General features: G+C 38.3%; 1 pseudogene; it reads left to right on the top strand.

Annotated features, from left to right (window-relative positions):
- Nucleotides 1-225: 225 nt before the first annotated feature.
- On the top strand, nucleotides 226-1464 carry LOC105726023 (tubulin alpha chain-like; annotated as a pseudogene).
- Nucleotides 1465-6214: the final 4750 nt, after the last annotated feature.

The raw sequence follows: 6214 nt of genomic DNA, 5'->3' as shown, positions 1-6214 counted from the left end.
AGCTAAGATCACGCCACTGCACTCCAGCCTGGGTGACAGAGCGAGACTGTCTCAAAAAAAGAAGAAAAAAAACAAGTGTGACTTCTGAGTGTGTTACCTCGACTCTTAGCTTCTCAGGAAAAGTAACTGGGACCTGTCTGCTTCTGTTGCCTTTGCCTTTTAATCCCTAGCCACAGTGCATGAGCACATCTCCATCCACGTTCCCCAGGCTGATGTCCAGATTGATAATCCCTGCTCGGACCTCTGCTGCCTGGAAGAAGGCATCCAGCCTGATGGCCAGATACCAAGTGAAAAGACCACTGCGGGGAGATGACTTCTTTGACATCTTCAGTGAGACAGGTGCTGGCAAGTATATGCCCAGGGCAGTGTTTGAAGACCTGGAGCCCACATTCATTGACAGAGTTCACATTGCCATCTACCACCAGCTCTTCCACCTTGAGCAGCTCATCACAGACAAGGAAGATGCTGCCAATAAGTATGTCCAAGGGCACTATGCCATTGGCAAGGATATCATTGGTTTCATTTTGGACCAAATTCTCAAACTGGCCAATCAGTGCACAAGTCTTTAGGGCTTCTTGGTTTTCCACAGCTTTGTAAAGGGGACTTGTTCTGGGTTCACCTCCCTGCTGATAGAATGTCTCTCTGTTCATTATGGCAAGAAGTCCAAGCTGGAGTTCATTTATTCAGGTTTCCACAGCTATAGTTGAGCTGTATAACTCCATCCTCACTACCCACACCACCTTGGAGTGCTCTGAGTGTGCCTTTGTGGTAGACATCTGCCAGTGAAACCTCAATATTGAGTGCCCAACCTACACTAACTTTAACTGCCTTATTCAGATTATGCCCTCTATCACTGCTTCCCTCAGAGTTGATGGCTCCCTGAATGGTCATCTGACAGAACTCCAGACCAACTTGGTGCCTAGCCCCACATCCACTTTTTTCTGGCTACATATATGTCCCTGTTATCTTTGCTAAGAAAGCCTACCATGAACAGCTTTCTGTAACAGAGATCACCAATGCTTGATTTGAGCCAGCAAACCAGGTGATGAAATGTGACCCTCAACATAGCAAATGATGGCTTCCTGCCTGTTGCACGGTGGTGTCACCTCAAAGATGTCAATGCTGCCATTACCACCATGAAGACCCTGGATTGGTGTCCCAGTGGTTTCAAGGTTGGCGTTAATTACCAGCTTCCCATGGTGGTACCTGGTGGAGACCTGGCCAAGGTACAGAGAGCTGTGTGCATGCTGAGCAATACCACAGTCCTTGCTGAGGCCTGGGCTCACTTGGACCATACGTTTTGACCTGGTGTATGCCAACCATGCCTTTGTTCACCAGTACATTAGTGAGGGAGTAGAAGAGTTTTCTGAGGCCCATGAGGACATGGCTGCCCTTGAGGAGGTTTATGAGGAGGTTGGTATATATTCTGTTAAAGGAGAGGGTGAGGAAGGAGAGAAATATTAATTATCCATTCCTTCAGCCCTGCAACATGTCTCACTCCCAGAATTTAAGCTTCAACATTAGTTGACAGGCATTAAAGCTTTCTGGTTAGATTGTTTTCACTCAGTGGAGATCAATGTTCTATATATACCTGTAAGATTTTTCCATCATGTCTCAGTTCCTTTATAGCAGATTAAAGGTATCAGCTATGAAGAGTTCCTTAATTAGCACGATCTGGCATGAAGCAGGACGTGCTATGTATCAGTAGGCATTTTAGGATTCTGAAGGATACATTTGATACATTTTGTGACACATATACATTTATTTTTTTAAAAAACAATGACAATAGGAGAGCGTCTTTTTTCTAGTCCAGCCAAAGGTTTGTCAATTTTATCTATCTTTCTAAAAAGACCAACTTTTCATTTTGTTGGCCTATATTGTTTTTTAGTCTTAATTTCATTTATTTCTGCTCTAACCTTTATTATTTCTTCTACTAATTTTCGGTTTGGCTTGTTCTTGCTTTTCTAATTCCTTGAGGTGCATAATTGGGTTGTTTATTTGAAGTCTTTATACTTTTTTGTTACAGGTGTTGATTGCTATAAGCTTCCCTCTTAGTACTACTTCGGCTATATCCCATAGATTTTGGTGTGTTTTATTTCCATTTCCATTTGTTTCAAGACATTTTAAATTTCCTTCTTCAAGTCTTTATTGACCCATGGGTCATTCAAGGGCATGTTGTTTAGTTTCCATGTGTTTGTGAAGTTTCTGAAGTTCCTCTTGTTATTGATGTTTAGTTTTATTCCATTGTGGTCAGGAAAGATACTTAATATGATTTCTGTTTTTTAAAAATTTGCTCAAAGTTGTTTTGTGCCATAAGATGTAGTCTATTCTAAATAATGTTCCATGAAAAGAATGTATATCCTGCAGCAATTGGGTGAAATGTTCTGTAAATGTCAGTTAGGCCGATTAGGTATAATATATAGTTTAACTCTACTCTGTTGTTGCTTTATTGATTTTCTGTCTACATAATCTGTCCATTACTGAGAGTGGAATGTTAAAGTCCCCTTTCATTATTGTATTGCAGTCTGTTTCTCCCTTCATTCTCCCTTCAGATCTATTAATGTTTGCTTTATATGCTTGGGAGCTTTGGTGTTTGATACATAGATATTTATAATTGTTATATCCTGTTGCTGAATTAACCCCTTAATCATTAGTGACCTTCTGTGTCTTTTTTTACAGTCTTTGATTTGTAGTCTATTTTGTCTGATATAAATATAGCTACTCCCTTTTTTATTGTTTCTAGTTGCATGAAATATCTTTTTCCACTCTTTCACTTTCAATCTAAACGTGTCTTTGTAGGTGAAGTGGTTTTCTTGGTAAACAGCATATGGTTGGGGCTTCTTTGTCCATTCAGATACTCCTTAGCTTTTAATTGAAGAATTTTGTCCATTAACATTTGTTATCATTATTGATATATAAGGACTTACTACTGTTGTCTATTTTCTGACTGTTTTGTAACTTCTGGCCTGTATGCTTTCCATTGAGAAGTTTGTTGCCAGATGCATTGGAGCTCCTTGATATGTTACTTGCTTCCCTTCTCTTGCTACTTTTATGATTCTTTGTCCTTGACCTTTGAGAGTTTGATTATTATATGCCTTGGGGTACTCTTATTTGTTCAAATATGTTTGATGTTCTCCTGCCTTCCTGTACTTGGATATTTATATCTTTCTCAAGTTTTTGCAAGTTTTGTTATTTATTTGAATAAGCTTTCTACCCTTTTCTCTTGCTCAATTCCCTCTTGAACACCAAAATTCTTAGATTTGACCTTTTGAGGTAATTTTCCATAGTTTATAGGTGATCTTTATTACATTTCATTCATTTTTCATTTGTCTCCTCTGACTGTGTGTTTTCAAATAGCCTGTCTTCCATCTGATTCTTTCCTCCACTTGATCCATTTTGCTGTTGAGAACGTCTAACAAACTGTCCAGTTTAGCAATATTTCTCAGTTTGAAAAATTTCTATTTGATTTTTTGTGTTACTTCAATCTCTTTACTGAATTTTTCTGATAAATTTCTGAATTGCTTTTCTGTGTTAGCTTAGAAATCACTGAATTTCCTTAAACCACTATTTTGAGTTCTTGGTCAAAAAGTTCATTGATTTTATTGCCTTTTTGTTAGGGTCAGTCACTGATTCCTTGCTTTGTTTGTTTGGGAAGATCATAGTTCCCTGTTTGCTGCTGTTTCTTGTGCATGTACATCTACGTCTTTGCATTGAAAGATGAGTTATCTATTCCAGCCTTCTCTGCCTAACTTGTTTTGGTTTTTATTGGATGTATTTGGGTAGAGATTCTTTACTGCCAGGTCGCTGCCCACTTTTCAGCTCTAGGTAGTGACTTAAGCCCAGATTTCACCTTGGCTCTAGTAACACTTGGAGCACAGCTCTTCCTGAATGGGGGAGATTCCAAAGGGAATGTCCTGGCCGTGTAGGAAGGCTGGCTAGGGGTTTTGCTCAGGGAATCTGTGGGATGGATCTCCTACAGCATAGTGCTGCTGAGCAGCCACTCTGATTTGGCATCTCATTTGGCAGAGTTAGGGAGCAGAGTTTCCAGGGCTGGGGATGGTAATCCCATCTTCCCCCTTTGTCTCTGCCTGTTCTCAGGGATATTTCTCTCTTCAGGCACTCAAGATGCTCCCTGCAAGTTAAGAGAGGGACAGGTCCCTTGCCAGGAAACCCAACATCATGAGAAAACTGGTTGTCCACATCGATCTCACTTTCTCCACCATAGAAACAAGTGAGTTGGGTGGGGGGGAATTTTCTGTGGACTTGGTGCCCAACAGAAAGGGGAGTCTTATTCTCTTAAAATCTTCTCAGTGTTTTTCCACTCCTCTGTGGCCCCAAAAACTATCTCTCTTCATATTTGAGTTCTAAAATATTTCCTGTGATAATCTTAGTGTATATTTGTTTTTGGTTTTCTACAAAAGGGAATAAAAACAGCTTGCTGCTACACTGCCACTTTGAAACCAGAAGTCAGCCTAGCTGATCTCTAAGGTCCTGTCTTCTATCACAATTAGTTTTGACTGTTTTTGATCTTTATATAAATTGAATCATACACAATGTACTTTCTGTGTTTGCCTTCTTCAATATATTTCTCTGAATGATGTGAAGTAGGGTTCAGCTGATCAACCAAGTACTATTTATTCAAAAGGCCATCTGGCCTGGCACGGTAGCTCATGCCTGTAATCCCAGCATTTTGGGAGGCCGAGGTGGGTGGATCACCTGAGGTTCGGAGTTTGAGACCAGCCTGACCAACATGGAGAAACCCTGTCTCTACTAAAAATATAAAATTAGCCGGGTGTGGTGGCACACACCTGTAATCCCAGTTACTCGGGAGGCTGAGGCAGGAGAATCAGTTGAACCCAGGAGGCAGGGGTTGCGGTGAGCTGAGATCACACCACTTCACTCCAGCCTGGGCAATGAGAGAGAAACTCCGTCTCAAAACCAAAAAAAATAGAAGAAGGAAAGAGAAAAGACCATCCTACAGTGCACTACACTACAATGTAGTAACATCTTTGTCATAAATCAAGTGATCATATACGTGTGGGTCTATTTCTGTAATTCCTTTTGTTTCATTGGCATATATTTCTCCTCTTGTGCCAACATTTCACTGTTACAATTACTGTAACTTTATAATAAATTTTGATTATCTTGTGTATATCCTTTAGCTATTTTCTTCAAGATTATTGACCATTTTTAGTCCTCGTATCAATTTTAGAATTATCTTGTCAATTCCACAGAAAACTTACTGGGCTTTTATTGGGATCACATTAAATCTATAGATCAATATGGGGAAAATTGGCATCTTTACAACCTAGGAATATGGTAACTCTTTCCTTTCACTTAGGCCTTCTTAAACTCAATAATGTTATATAGTTTTCTATATAAAGGTTGTGGTCATTTTTTTGTTGAATTTATTCCTAGGTATTTATTTATACAAGTGTAAGCAATACTTTTTAAAATTACATTTAATTGTTACTAATTATATAAATACATCTTTGTATGTTGCACTGGTATGTAACAATCTCAATGAATTCACCTATTTCTTATAATTTATAATTTATTTTGGGTTCTCTGCATACATAATTATGTCATCTGTGAATAACAAAAGTTTTTTTTTCTTCAGTCTTTATATTTTTAATTTCCTTTTCTACCTATATGCCTTTCGTTTTCTTTTTTGCCCTTCTTGGCCTTTGAAGTTCTCCATTATAATGTTGAATAGAGATGATCAGAACAAGTATCTTTGTTTCTTCTCAATTTTAGGGGCAAAACTTTCAATATTTCACCACTAAGTACAGTGTTTGCTATAGATTTTTGCATACACTCTGTATCAGATTTTAAGAATTTCTTTCTATTTCTAGTTAGCTAGGTGTTTCATTGCTAATCATTAATGCATACTGAATTCTAACAAATGCTTTTTCTATATCTATCAAAATGATCATATGCTTTTCTTTTTTTTCTAATTTTACTTTAAGTTCTGGTATACATGTGCAGAATGCAGGTTTGTTACCTAGGTATACATGTGCCATGGTGGTTTGCTGCACCCATCAACCCATCATCTAGGTTTTAAGCTTCACATGTATTAGCTATTTGTCTTAATGCTCTCTCTCCCCAGTCATATGCTTTTCTTTATTTTGTTAATGTGGTGGATTACATTGACTTATTTTTCTGTTGATTTAAGTTTTTCTTTTTTTTCTTTTTCTTTTTTTTTTTTTTTGAG

This window comes from Aotus nancymaae, unplaced genomic scaffold (assembly GCF_030222135.1).
Source record: "Aotus nancymaae isolate 86718 unplaced genomic scaffold, 86718_ANA_hifiasm-v0.15.2.pri h1tg000011l, whole genome shotgun sequence".
Lineage (NCBI taxonomy): Eukaryota > Metazoa > Chordata > Mammalia > Primates > Aotidae > Aotus > Aotus nancymaae.
The sequence above is the reverse complement of the archived record's forward strand: the minus strand, read 5'-3'. Positions and strand labels throughout refer to the sequence as shown.